Genomic DNA, 15,154 nt, shown 5'->3' with positions numbered 1-15,154 from the left:
ATCCTTGACATCTTTTCAAGGAGGAGAGTGAAATGTTGGAGCACTTACACCGCGGCGGCATCTGCTTTCCATTCCCCCAGCATCTTGTGGCTCTAATGCGTGGCAGGGAGGGACCCTGGCTGCAAGTCAGGCTCTCTGTTTTGCTTCATGTTCAGGACTTAAGAGGGCTGCGCTTCTCCCTGGAAGACTGGGGCAGGAGAGGGGGTCTCTGCTTATTCTGAAGGCTAGATGGTTGCTCTTCTTCCCCCCTCCTTTCCCTTTCTTCCCCTCTTTCTGAGTCTGTGCTCTTCCTTGGGGGGGGCCTCCCCCACACTCTCCCCCTCCCTGGGAGTTAAGAATGGCCTTGCTTCTGTTCTTCTTGTTACTAATTTAAAGCCTTTCCTCTCCCTTGTGGAAATATCTGATAACACCGCTTTCTCTGAGGGAGACTATTTGTATATCTTACGTCCACGAATCCCATAAACAATTAAATGCAGAGCAGGCGAGCCTGTGGAAACCTCTCTGGCTACTTAAGTGAAGTTTCCTAATCCTTTTCTGCGGCGACCCAGACCCGAGCTCTGGGGCCCATTCATCTGCTGTTGCTCCTCGAGCACTTTGATCTCAGGCCTTCATTACAGCTCATTTCAGCATTAAGGATGATCTGAATTCATGAGCTCTTCCCTTACTAATAAGTGCCATTCATAGCCATCCTCAGGAGCGACCACAGCTCATGGAAAACTGGTTCAAACCACACGCAAGAGAATAATGGACTAGCTTCAAACACAAGTGAAAAACGGGGGTTTTATTAGCCGAATGAACCTTTGAATGAGATGCTTCATTAAACAAAGAAGTCTCGTTTTCAGGGTGCTGTTAAATCCACCAATTGCCACTCTGAGATTAGTAAGTGTGATTATTTCATTTTTTTCAGGTGGAAATCCTGAGGAAGAGAAGAGACTGAATATGCCCACTGCACCCCAGGCAGGGCTAGAGTTGGTCTGGGGTTTATCTGGCTCTATAGATTTTAAACCATCGACACTTTGAAATGTGTTCCCTGTTTGATTATCTAGAGTGAAGTTGACACTCCTAAAAAGAACCTACTTATTTTTTTCATTTCCTTTAAAAAAAAAAGAAATTTAATTTGGATTCAGCTAATACCCTTATAACTTCTAAAGCTATCAGTCAAGCAGAAAGAGGAGCAAATTGTTGGAAGATGATGGGAGCCACACGGCCGAGTGGAGGAAAAGACAGGCACACAGTCAGGCGGCAAAAGCCACCAGCTAATCCATTAACCGCCTTTGCTATAACTGGGTTTCGGTCTGGCTTTAAACAGGTGAAAGCACAAAGGACACACTATTAAAGTCTCAGTGCCGCAGAAGACAGTTCATCCCGTGCAACAGCCAGTAGTGTGCACAGAGGGGGAGCCTCAGTGAGCGCTATGCAAGTTTTAACTTAGCACTTAGTAGGAGCTTCCAGCAGCATTGCAGAAACATTGGGGAAAGAGTAGCCGGCAGTCCTTTTGAAGTCCTTTAAAGCCTAAATTGCACTCCTTGCTCCTGCTCTATTGGTTCATTTTCTCCCCGCCTCCCAGTCTTGGGACCCTTCCCCGCGCCCCTCCCCGGCCCGCCCCTCCCCGCAGACCGTCAGGAAAGGTGACTGGGGGAGGACCCTGGCCCACCCTCCCGCCTTTGCCGAGAGGGGCGGTGCGGCGGCGAGTGTGCCCAGCAGAGGACCGAAGGCCCCCCGCAGTGGCCTCGCAGATTTCCGAGGGGAAGCTCTTCACCCTCTCTCCAGGGGCCCTCAGGGTTCACAATGTCTGGTCCCCACGCATCACCTTCACTCCTGTCAATACAGTGGCGAGAGGGCTAAAATTAAAATTAATGGCAGGAAGAGGAGCTTAAGAGATCCCCCTCACTGAGCCTTTCAATTAAGGCTACTGATTAGATCTTAGATCTCCTTACCACATTAAAAAAGGACTAAGGGTTCGCTCATGTGAGCGGTTGTTTCTTTTTGTTTTTTATGCCCCACCCCCTTTGGCCCAGCCCGATGTTTTTAATTTTGCTGCTGCTGGAGCAGACGGGAGCATCCTAGATGCCCCTTCTCGTCTGGGCCACGAAACCAGGTGATCACAGTCAGGCCCGCCCTGACAGAGCCATCCCGGCTACAGCTCGCTCTCACTTCCTGCCCCGGGAAGACCTCACAGCCAGCTGGATCAAGATTTCCCCGTCTTGGTTGTACTATTAAAGGTGTAAACAGTTTCCCTTTTTACAACTGGTTCAAAAGAGAGAATATCAAGACATTTGTGTATCTTTCATGACAGTCACTAGAAGAAACTGTTACTTCTCTTTCTCTGTGTGTAAGTCTTGTAATGAGACTTCTTTGCTTGCCGCGACATTATCTGGCTAAGTTCAAGTGCCTGGGGTCTTTGGAGGGCAGCTGTGTTAGAAATAGGATTGTCGCTGAGCCCAAATGTCAGACCAATACTGTGGAGCACCGGTAGTGAATCTGACCCCCAAGGAAAAGTCAGGGTTAATAATCTAGTTTGTTAGCAGTCACTCCATGACCTGAATGCTTCGGTTTGATTCCACACAGTTTGTATTCATGAAAAATTACCAGAACTCTTCTATTTTTGCTATGTAGACCTGTTACACTACACCTGAATAGTTAACTGTTTAAATTGTTAAACCCCAGTGGGCTAAGAGGTCTTAGGAGCAAAGAACGAGTAAGCCCCGGCCTGTGTAACTCGGGATGCTGTTAGGCCAGAAGAAATTAGAAGGACTGTTTTTTTTTTTTTTCCCAGTTGCTTCTCGTTCCACCATATATAAAGAGACGATCACAATTTGCCATTCATTTCCTCATCTTCTTTTGACTTTTATGTGCCAAATATACTCAGTTCAGCATGTAAGGTGGGCAAGTATTATTATTTCAGAGACCAGGCAGCTGAAACACAGAGAGAATCAGCTTAGCCAGGGTTGTATAAGTGAACTCATATCTGGGGCCTCCTGACCACCAGCCCTAAGAAAATAGTCTTGGGAGGCCCTGGAGTCAGGATCTTCACTTAAAATGCGGGTTTTCACATTCTTAAAAGCACAGGCCAGTCATTGCAGCTCTCTGAGCTTCAGTTTCCTCATCTATGAAAAGGGGGTGTGGCAGAACTACTTCATAGGGCTGTTGTTGTAATAACAGGTTAAAAGAGGAAAGTGTATGAACTTTTTAGAACAGGGTTGGTCTAATGCGTAGTGAACACCCAGTAATATACTTGTATTACTACCATTAATGAGGAAACCGACAAGCAGAACTGCTGAGGGATTTCCAAAAAGAAGCCGCACAATTAGAGACAGAGTGAGTACCATACCCAAAGCCATGTTTGTGTGGTTTTTGGTATGGTTGTTTGTTTTGTTATTTTGGAAGCTTTTGCACCCATTCCTCAGTGAGAGCTCTTATTTCTTTTCCAAATACAAGAGTGAATTTCCTCTGAGCATTGTTGCTATTCATTTGGTCAGATTCCTAAGAATATACATATTTTAAAGTAGGATTAGCTTGCAGAAGCAGCCAAATGGCGAGCTGGTAGGAGGATTCATCCTAATACTGATGCAAACATAAATTTTAACACGGCTGAATGCATCAAAGTACAAGGGCTCTGTTTAGTTGGGTACCAAGTGGTTCCAGCAAGTATTTTTCCTCAGGGGCACCCAGGCTGATGCAACTTCAGTGGCTCTATAAGGCTATACCATTTGGAAATGAGTGAGCAGTCAGATTTGCCAACGAACATGCCTGCAATTCTAAATCCATCATTCCAGCAGTGCTCGTAAAACAAGGTCCAGATTTATTTTCCACTTGGTGTTTGTTCTGCTCATTAATTATATTCATATCTGCTTCTTTGAAGTTATTGAGACTATTGGGAAATGTAAAAGAAAGCTGTATTGATTTCAGTCTTAATATCATTCCATCTTTCTTTCCTTCATCTACGAGCTCTCCGGCACGTTGACTGACATGTGGCGGCGGGTGTAGTGTGTCGGGCACAGAGTAGGGCATTATCAACAGAGCCCAGGCTCTCCAGATCTGCAGTCTCTTTGGTGAGAGGGTTTAGATTTAGAACGTCTGGATTGTATTCTATGAAAATCTCCACAGCCTTTCCTTTCAAAATTAATTTCAGTTGTCAAAAAAAGGGCGGGGTGGGGAGGGGGGAGTGATGGTGAGTCACTTTGAAATCATATAGCTTATTATTATCATCGTTTTTTTAAAAGCTTATTACTATAGTTTTTCTCCCAGGGGAGCTGAGTTGATTTATAACCCCACCTTCCTTATCTCAACATGTGGCTGAGTTCAGAAGGGAATTAAAATTGGGGGATTTTTTTTCCCTCCAGGAAAAACTGATAGAACATACCCCAACCTCATTTTCAAGTTGAGCAGGAACATTTTTAGGCCCTTGAATTGACTTCAAAAAATGCATATACAGCAACTAAGATCATGCCTCTCCCCAAATTTACATACTTGCCCTGAGCACTTTATAAGTGAGACCTACCTGGGGACAGTCTTCACCACTGCAGTATATGCTGGGTCCAGTGGAACTTCTCTGAGGCCAAGGATCCTCACCTGCTTTGTTCATTGTTGTACCCTAAGTCCCTAGAGCCATGCCTGGCTCATAGTAGGTGCTCAGTAAATATTTGTGATGTAGGTGAATGAACAGGGAAGTAACAGAGAGTGAGAGCTAGGAGCCAGGGCTTTGGGGCCAGAGAGACAGACCTGGGTTCTAACGGTAACCTTGCACTCATGAGCCTGGTGACGTGGCTTAGCCTGCTTGGCTGCAGCTTCGCCATCTGTAAAATGGGTGTAAGGACAGTGCCTACTGCTTCAGATTGTAGGGAGGCTTCCAAATATGTGAATTCTCCATACGTGGTTCATATTCTTACAAATCCTCCAGATGTGGGTGTGATGGTCCCCCTCGAGTCCAGAAACTTGGGGCCCATGAAATACGATCTGTCTTCCCAAACTGTGCTTCACATTAACACACAGAAAGTGACCCTCACCCTTGGTCAGGGAAAAGCCCCCTGTCTTCCTGGGCATTTCAGCAGCAGTGGGAGCAGCCTCTTCTGTGTCCCCGGCTCAGCTCGTATGGCTCCTGGACTAAGGGTCTGTGTCGTGTCATCCCAGGCACCGCAGAGAGAGAGGAAGAAACTGTCTTCAGCTTGGATGACTGATGGTCTGGGATTATTATTCTTCGGGTTCCAGGACACAGTGCTCCTATTATTTCCAGAGAGCTTTCATTTATTTTTTCAACATTGAAAGCTCATGCCAGTATGGTGGTCTGAAACCTCATGGCAGCATATATATGAGGCGATCGTATTCCATCCTTGGTTCCCTAAACAGGGTGCTACTGTTGCAGAAAGGAAGTTCCAGAGGTAACTATTCCCCGTGACTCTCATGTGGTCAGCGGAACTGTCTTATGCAAAGTAGGCTTTGAAAAGGTGTTTGCTGGCTGAGATGGAGGGGCTGCCGTTCCCAGCTGGCTTGTTTGTCCGTCCCGGCCAGTATCCTGCCTCTCACAGTGCCAACACCTGATATGCCAGGAGAAGACAGATCTTTCCTTTAGCTCCCTTTCCATGAACCAAGAGAAGCATCCTCCTCCCACCTCTTTGGCCCTTTCAGAATAGACTGAGGGAGGGAGGCGTGGGTATGGCAAAAATCGGAGGATGGAAAACCAGCGTGGCCCACACGTGCTGGGAGGGGAGGTCAGAAGGAGAGGACCATCTAATGACTTGGTCTGATGGGATCGGAGGTGCCGAGTGCCTGACAAGGCTGAGGTGGATTTTATAAATGAGTGAAGACGGCAAGTGTGAGGCAGAAATACTTAGAGAGGGATAGAGACTGGGGCAAACTGCAAAGGAAACCTCTCATCCAAAGGGGACAGCCACTCCTCAACTTCAGCTCACCGTGTATGGGAATTCAAGCCTAGTGTGGCAAGCTCCTTTGGTTTTTGAAGCAAATAATCCATTTTTTTCTGGGAAATCTCTGAGATTGTCAACATTAACAACATATGTATTATTAAGTGGTGTACGGACCGAAGAAAACACATCTCTAGGACTTTAGATTTCTCTGAGATGAGCATTCATTCTACAACAATTTGCTGAGTACTTAGGGTGTACCTGGCACAGTGCCCGGAGCAGCAGATATGAAAATGCAAAAGACATAGTTCATATTTTCAAATGTTTTGTTAAGTGAAGGAGAAAGGTACAGAAACAGATTAATAAATAGAAAGTCCTGGAATGGGGTGAGATGACAAAGATCAGCAGGACAGTAAAGGAAGGGACCATCTCAGTCTCCGAGGTAGGAGGTCGTCAGAATCCGTGAGGAGGGTTTTACCTGCTGGAAAGATGGGAGGGTGGATTAAGGGCCAGCACGGCAGAGGGGCTAGCGTTTCCACGGGCCAGTGTGCGGGACGTGCGCAGCACACTTGGGACACCAGGGGTGGGCTTGCTGGGCTGGAGTGTGGGGCAAATGGCAGGTGATGAGGCTGGCTCTGCCTGGGGCAGCCTGACTTTTCTGGGTCTCCAGTGGACCCAGAAATGTCAGAACACACTTCCACTTCCCCCCAGCTCTCACAGGGGCACCCCGGCAGCCTAAAGGACTGTTGGGGAACCCACGTGGATGGGTTCACCTTTATCCATGTGCAGCCCACATCTGCAGCCATCCTGTCTCTCCTCAGCGTTGCACCTCTCGTCCCATTGTCACCGTACCCATAACCGTCGGGGCGCTTCAACACCCACCCGTGCCCACATCTGTCTGCGGTTGTGGGAGAGTGCCGAATGGGGCGGCAGGACTTACACCAACAGCTAACATTCTAATGTCAGGTCATTGGTTATCTTGCCCCAGGCTTGAAAGCAATACACATCTGCCAAACTCATACGGAAGGCCTAAATAAATCTGTGGGTATGATTCGATTTTACTGGTCCTGTCTAATGAGAGGTTTGGCTTTTGGATTTTCAGTGTCTTGCCTCTGTCCCCCTACCCTGAGTTGTACAGGTCAGCAGACCACTGCCCTGATTGAAATAGATGGATATTGCCTATAATTAAAAAGAATATGAAAAGGAATATGTATATGTATATGTATGACTTAATCACTATGCTGTATGCCAGAAATTAACGCATTATAAATCAACTAAACTTCAAAAAAAAAATAAAAGACCAAATGAGCTAATATGAGGAAAACACTTAGTACCTGACACACAGTTCTAAGTGCTAGCTGTTGTTAATGGTAGTTTTATCATTTCTCATGGCCCCAAGTCAACGAAAAGAACAGGTGAATAAAGTTGTATCTTCAGGCCCACATCCTTCTCCAGCTCTGTATTCGAAATGTGCGATTTTTGCAGGCGGAATAGATCAGATGAAAAAGCTTAAGAAACATTTTAGCATATAGGCACTGGTGAGTGTGGAATCTTTTTTCCTTCTTTGCATGAACTGCTATGTGTAATTCTAGAATTTACTCTCAAATTGGTTAGAATAGGCTTCCTCTCTAGATTGAAGTAATAATAATCTCATTTGCCCCAACTCCAAAGCCCTTTGAAGTTAAACATTGAGAGGGAGGATGGCAGACCCACTCAGCAGAGATTAGATCTTGTTTTAAACCCTAGCTGCTCTGAGAATAATTTCCTTAATTAATATTCACCAGATATCATACACTTGAGACTGTATTTTCATGTAACCTACTTGCATATAATTGTTCTTCGCTAAGGCTCTTCGCTGCGTTTGTATCTTGCTTTTGTGTCAGTATTCAACGAGATCATTTCCATCTAAAAGCGGTGCTGAAGGGGGTGGGAGGCTCGCTGGGTCTCCCCTTCTGTGCGAGTGCAAGCGCACATGGACTTTCATCTCGTTTCTGAAGTTAATATTGTTCTGTGCTTATTCCCATTCTTAACTGGGTGCACATGGCTCCCAGCCCCCTCTCCCTTCTGGAATCAAGGCCTGGACGTTTTCAGGTGCTGCCCTCTCGTTGTCTCGTAACACGTGGCAAAGCATCTATCAGGGCCCCTACTGCTTCTGTGGGCCCAAGGGTCTTCAAGTCTCCAAGGCCCACATCTGCCGTCAGTCACAGCCTCTAATGTTACCAGTGCCCATCCCGGTCGGACAGTCACATATCCCCATCTGCAGGGACCTCAGGTTATTCAAGAGTTGGCTTGCCCGCCGATCGGTGAAAGGGGCTAGAATGACCTGGAAAGAAATCTTTCTGCTTGTCGAATTTCAAAGCCTTGCAAGTATCGCATACGGCTCTGAGTAATCTGCAAAATTAAGTCTACCTTTTAAATACGTCTTTTAAGAGGTGTAAACAGATTTGCTCATTCAAAAGTTGGTTAGTCTTCTACATCTGCAAGCAAATGCCTCTGATAGTAAAAGAGCACCCCGCCACACACACACACTAACTGGCAGAAATATTTTTTTGCTTGTTTGTCTTGTTTTCCTAGATGTGGTACATAATTTTTTAAATAGTTAATAACAATTCTGTCATCAAATAATCATTGATTGAGCTAACTCTAAGGGCAAATCACATTTCCTAATATAAAGGTGCGAAATACTTGAATACTTACATACAATGTATATGTTATATATCTTAAATATACTATATATTACACATGTATATGCCATCTACAGAATGTCACTAGCCATCCGGCCCTACAAGGATGGAGTCAGTAACCCCTGCAGTCCCTGACCTTTAACACACCCTGAAAAGAGTTCAGGGCAGAGATCAAGAATGAGGTGCTCTGTGTTCTAGGAAAACTGGCAGAATAGGCCTTCAGATGGTTAGATATTTTCAGGAGAAAATTTTACGAACCCAAACTCTTGTACCTTCCCATACTTAGAAAAGCACTGAAGCTGTTAACAAAGATACCTGTTCCTCGTGACCAGCAGCAGCCTTCTACTGAGATGTGCGTGTGTTTGCTGGTGTGCCTTTGCTGAAATCACACATATACTGACCTCCCCCCTGACGTCTTTGGAACAGTTTCTCAGAACTGAGAGGCTGTCTCCCAGGCTCTGGTCCATGGTGAGACACTGAATAAACTCAATTCACAGCTTTTATGCTGTGCACTTTTTTAAAAAAGTCGACAGATGTATATTCATCTATCTGTCTGTCTGTCTGTCTATCATCTACTTATCTACATACATTTCCCTTCCAAGATCAATAACTGCAAGACCAGACTTCTTTAGTGCTGTTGGGTTATGAAGTCTTACATGGTAGGTATCAAATATTTTCAAGATTTTTTGCTTGTCTTATAATTTCTTGATTGCTAGGTTCACTTGGAGCATAATATCGCTAATAATTCCCTCTCTGAAATCATCACCCACCTAGGGGTTGCATGGGGGACGTGACCTAGAACTGTGTGCACTGGGCTGAAGCCCACTGCTGTCCAGGTTTGCCTTGGGCGCTGGCAAAGAGTCGCTACTCCTTGCTGCCCGGGCTCCTGAAGCTTCATTGCATTAAGCCCTGGCCCTTTCTCTGTGACAGGATCTCCTACTATTCGCCTGTGTGGCCACTAAAGTAATCCTCCACCATTCCCAGACCTGCCCAGGTAAGTGTTCAAGTATCATGTGCCAGACAGTTCACAAAATAAGAAAATACAAGCAACTGAAATGGAGGAACATTATTCATTCAGCCTCACTCAGCTGAGATTCAAAGTGTCACCAAGCAGATTGTCAAAGATTTAAAACTTGACAGCGTGGCATGGAGAAGAGTCTGAGGAGGGGACACTTTCCTATATTCCGGGGGAGAGTGGAATTGGTACAAGTCCAATGGAAAACGATATGGCAACATCGTTAGAATTATAACTGTACATGTGTTTTGACCAGCAATTCTAGCTCTAGGAATTTATCCTGTAGGTATGTTCTCACAGGAGCTAAATGATGTATTCAGATTTTTCATCGCAGCATCATTTGTGATGGAGGTTGGGATCAAGAGTAAGGGACTAGTTAAATAAACTGGAGGGCATCTGGCCAAACAACTGTAACGTGGCTACAGAAGAGAATGAAGAGGTGCTTTTCTGATCTGGAGGATCTTGAAGATATTCTTATAGGGGGAAAAAAGCAGAGGATAAGTGTGTGGGTTGAGTAGGGGACGGAATATAAATACATAATCACTTGTATGTACATAGAATATCACTGGAAGGATTCTCAGGGAAGTAATTACACTCGTTCCTGGGAGTGGGGGATGGTGCTGTTGGCTTTGGGGCTAGATTGGAAAAGAAACTGTCACTGTTTGCCCTTCTGTTACTTCTGGGTTTTGAAATATATGAAAGTTTTACCTACCAAAAATAGTAAGTGAAATAAAAATACAACCACCAAAATCATGCACACATCTTACATGTTCATTTCTCTGATGCACAATTACTTGAAATGTAGTAAAACTAGAGAAAATAGAGGAGAGAAATCAAAATTATTAAAGAACTTGAGGGAAATGGCTCTAAGAATTGGAATCATTTCGGAAAAAAAAAGAGGCCAGAGGAAGATTTAATAATAGTCCTGAAATACCAAGAAGTAAGTTGAGGGGACAAAAAGTTGCTGTTCTCCTGGGCTGAGTGTTACCATTAAAGTTTTGAATGAGAAAAATATAGATGTGAAACTCTAAAATGAAGTACCAGATCATCATGTGCAGATTCTCTAAAGGAAAAAAAAAATTAAGAATTGGCTCTACAGTTCTTGAACGCCTTCAGCCAGATTGAGGCTCAAAAGGAGTTAGGGTGTGTAGGTCAGGAAAAGGAAGTATTTGTAAGGAACTTTCCGTTCAAGGCAACTGTAGATACACTGTGATCCCCACTCACTTCAAGGTAGGGGTGCCTCCAACTTTGCTGGATTTTTCAGAGGGGCTGCCAGGAGATGGGTCAGAGGACAGGATGGACTTGGGTCTGGTCCTCGGGGAGATTTAGAGGAGAAGAGAAGGTTGGTGAATGGCTTTGATGGCAGACTCAGGAGTGTAATGCTGAGCTGGGAATTTCTCAGAGTGAAAAACACATGAGTGTCTTGCAGGGACTAGATGAGGACCACATCTAAGAGGAGGAATGCACTGTAACCTTCACAAATCCTGCACAAGAGGACTAGCCAGGCGAGTGAGAGGATCCCAGCTGCAAACCCACAGGGGAAGGCTGCAGAGGAGTTGCAAGAGGGCGGATCCAGGGATGGGAATCTTGGAAAGGGTGGGCGTCAATCATCTGCTAGTGTCAGAGAGTACAAAACCAGTGACCAAAGAAGGACTGTTCTGTCTGCTCTCCTGGCCTATCGTGCCCCACTGTCACCTAGCTAGCGTGAGTAGCTAGGAGCGGGAGAGGAGGTGGCAGAGAGGTGAGCAGAAGCCCCGTGCTGCTTCCCTCCCCTGAGGCCAGCAGCTTCAACCAGAGGCCTCAAGAATCAAGAAGAAGAAAGGGGGGGCACAGTCTGGTCTTCAATGGAAAACCCAAAAGTTGATTATCACCTTTGCCTGGATATGTTCTCTTTACTGTTTTGAGACTTGAGTGTGATTTGTTATTCCAGAATGAGCAGAAAAGCCACAGGGCCTGAGTCTTCATCAAGGGGCAGAGGAGTGGGTTTTAAAGAAGACAAGATTCAAGGAGACAGAAATTTTAAAGGACAGATAAGAATAAGGTCAAGTTTAGGTTCTCTGCCATGGGTCATGTATCCGGCACACTGGAGAGTGAGACATCAGCGCATGAAGGTGAGGTTTATTTTCACAAAACCAAGAGAAATTAACATAAAGTGCTGTGAGAGATCTGGAGGCAGATTGGATACTTTCTTGCTCTATAAATTTCTTGCTATAAAATTTGCTTTCTTGCTCTAAAATTTGCAAGATAGAAACTTGCTTCCTATGGAACGTTCTGGAACCTTTCTATTTTCTTTTTTTAAGGTATAACTTCACGAGTATGATTTTCTTTCTTTTTTTCTTTTTCCTTTCTTTCAGTTTTCTTTTTAAACAAGTATTTTTTTAAGCTGATTTATGAAAAATTTAAAGTGAAAATCGGAACAAGGAGGATAAAAATTTGGCCCAATTTGTGAAGATGGGATATATATATATACATATATATATATTGCAAAATCCTATTCTAAGCAGTGTGTGGAAAAGTCAGGAAGCAAAATGCTGGGGAGTGCTGCTCCAAGTTACCACAGAGGCAGGCTGTAGAATTATCCTGATTAGTTCAGAATAGTCCACAGATTTGTGACAGTTTTCTAAATGATAATTCCAATCAGTTGGGTCTAATGGCTGGCTCAGAAATAAAGGCAGAAAGCTGCAGTGTAGGACTCAAAAAAAAGCAAAGCTTTAAAATAAAAAGAGAAAAGTGACAGAGCAGAAGGAAGAAGGAAAGAGAGAAAGAAAGAAAAAAGAATGAAAGAAGGAAAGAAAGAAAGAAGGAAAGAAAGATGGGCTCCACACAGTAAAATATAAATTGTGAGCACCCTGGGTCCTAAATTTCATTTTGATGGTTGGTGTTACCTTATGAGACACTTGGATTTGCACTGTTGGTTTAAAATATTAATTAAGCTCTTCTGACTCAGTAATTCTGGGCCTCTAACACACAATCATTGTTCAGTTTTCCCTGTTATACATTAGAATGTACAGACACTATGATTTTATTTAGCCAATTTCAAGATTAAAGATTTCCTTAATTGTAGTCTTCCGTTAGTTCTTTGTAGTTGCTAAAACTGCATGTTTTATAGCTCAAGGGAAAACTTGTACTATTTGAGTCCCTGTTAAAAGTAAACCATGGGCTTCCGCTTCCAGGAAGATAGAGTAGACATGCTTCTCCCGATTCCTCCCACTGAGTACAGCTGGAACCCTCGGCGTTATATGTACAGCAGATGGAAGACGATGCTGAGAGGTGGGGAGACAGGAGGGCAAACCAGCTAAGGAGTTTGGGACCCCAGAAACAAGGCAGTGGTGAGTCCCTGGGTTTTCTTTCTGCCTCATATATCCTAGACTTGGAGCTGAAGAAGTCAGCAACTGGAAATACCAGTGGGCACAGACCAAAAAAAGCTCCAGCATAAGTTGCCTCTCTCTAAGCAGCAGACCGGGAATGGGCAGTGTAGCAGAACAGAAAACTTTTAGACAATAACTGCTCTGCTCCAGCCAAGAACCACGGGGGAGAAAACAATTGTGGCCCTCACCTCCTCCCACAGTAGTCTAGGCTGAATGGAGAGCCTAGGCGTCCACTCTCACCAAGCTATGATGAGGTGCCCTAACCCCTGTGCCAGAATGGTGCCAGGGAAGGCCAAGCGGGGAGTCAGGACTTTCTCCACTGCCCAGAGGTAGCAAGGCCACTACCCCAGTGCCGTCAGTGGAGCCCACGTGGAGAGCAGTAGGAGGCACTCCTGGCCCGCGCAGGCAGGGACCAGTGGAGGCCTAGTGAGGAGCATAGCTCCGCCCCTGCTCAGCAATAGCGAGGAGCACCCCAACTTGAGTGTCAGTAGAGGCCAAGAGGGAAAGCTGGATGTGTACCCCTGCCTCTTCTCCTGCCAGAGAGGGGTCATGGGCAGCTAAAATAGAGGTTTAAATAAGATCCAGTGTCTCATAATATAATGCCCTATATGTCTAGGTTTTAATAGAAAATCGCTATCTTTCTCCTCTGTCTTTAATAGAAAATCACTCCCTGTATCAAGCTCCAGGAAGATTTCAAACTGAATAAGAAAAGACAATCAATAGATGACAGCACTGAGATGACAGAGATTCAGACTTATCTGACCAGGTTTTAAAAGCACCGTCATAAAAATGCTTCGATGAGCGATTATGAACATGCTTAAATCAAAAGGGAAACAGAAACTCTCCAGAAGGAGAGAGAAAATACAAAATGAACCAAGTGGAGATTTAGAAATGAAAAATACAGTAGCCAACAACCACCACCAAACCCAATGGATAGGCTCAACAGCAGAATGGGGAGGACGGAGAAAGAAATGGTGAACTTAAAGATCAAATAATAGCAAGTATACAATCTGAACAGCAGAGCGAGAATAGACTGAAAAAGAAGAAGAAGAAGAAAAAAAACCCCAGCACTTCAAGGACCGGTAGAACTGTAAACAAAGATCTAATATTCTTGCCAGCAGCGTTCCAGAAGGAGAGGAGAAAAATGGTGGGGCTGAAAAAAACTTTTTTAAAAAAGGTGAAAACTTCCCAAATTTAGTAAAAGACATAAATCTGTAGACTCAAGAAGCCAAGTGAAACTCAAATAGAATCCCCAAAGAAACCCACACCAAGTCACATCGTCGTCAAACTTCTGAAAACAAAGCAAAGAAAGAACCTTGAAAACAGCCCAAGAGAAACAAAACGTTACCTCTAGTGAGTAGAAGAACAATTCCAGAGACAACCTTTAGATCCACCCATTATGAAATACAATTTTATTCTACGAAGTGTTTCTCAACTGCTGGATCTACCGTATGACCCAGCAATTACTCTTCTGGGCATTTATCCCAGAGAAATGAAAACTTGTGTTCACATAAAAACCTGTACGTAAATGTTTATAGCAGCTTCATTTGTTAAAAACCCCAAACTGGAAGTAACTCAGATGTCTTTCTACAGGTAAATAGATTAACAAATGCTGGTATAACCATACCGTGGGACACCACTCAACAATTAAAAAAAAAAAAAGGACAAACTATTGATACACGCCTGGATGAATCTCCAGGGAATTATTCTGAGTGAAAAAAGCCAATCCTCAAATGTTATATACTGTATGATTCTATTTATATGACATTTGGAAATGACAAAATTATGCAAATGGAAAACACTGGTTGCCAGGGGTTTCTGAAGGGGTTGTCATGGAAGGGAAGTGGATGTAGTTATAAAAGGGCCACATGAGGGGTCCTTGTGGCTATGGAAATGTTCTGTCTCTTGACAGAGCTGGATGAATGTCAGCATGCCAGCTGCGATACTGTGTTATAGTTTTGTAAGATGTTACCATTGGGGGGAACTGGATAAAGGGTACACAGGATCTCTCAGTATTATCTCCTGTAACTGCACATGAATCTGCAATGCTCTCAAATAAAAAGTTTACTTAAAATCCAAATGTATTATGTCATATATGCGTGGTATATAAGCTCCCCAGATTCTGGTGGGCTGCACATCCAGCTTAACAGAGGTTACGTCTGGGGAGGTGGATGAGTGTCTCTGAGGGTTGGGGGAAATGAAGAGGACTCTTCCCGTTTTATTCTC

General features: G+C 44.4%; 1 long non-coding RNA gene across 1 annotated transcript; it reads left to right on the top strand.

Annotated features, from left to right (window-relative positions):
- Positions 1 to 926: 926 nt before the first annotated feature.
- LOC123616496 (uncharacterized) lies at positions 927 to 14,624 on the top strand. Its single transcript, XR_006724501.2, has 4 exons — positions 927 to 3,318; positions 9,476 to 9,539; positions 12,734 to 12,889; positions 13,588 to 14,624. It is a non-coding gene; the product is annotated as an uncharacterized LOC123616496 (long non-coding RNA).
- The last annotated feature ends 530 nt before the right edge of the window (positions 14,625 to 15,154 follow it).

The sequence above is a fragment of the Camelus bactrianus genome, chromosome 2, assembly GCF_048773025.1.
Source record: "Camelus bactrianus isolate YW-2024 breed Bactrian camel chromosome 2, ASM4877302v1, whole genome shotgun sequence".
In the NCBI taxonomy this organism is placed as follows: Eukaryota; Metazoa; Chordata; class Mammalia; order Artiodactyla; family Camelidae; genus Camelus; species Camelus bactrianus.
This window is presented reverse-complemented; position numbering and strand designations above follow the sequence as displayed.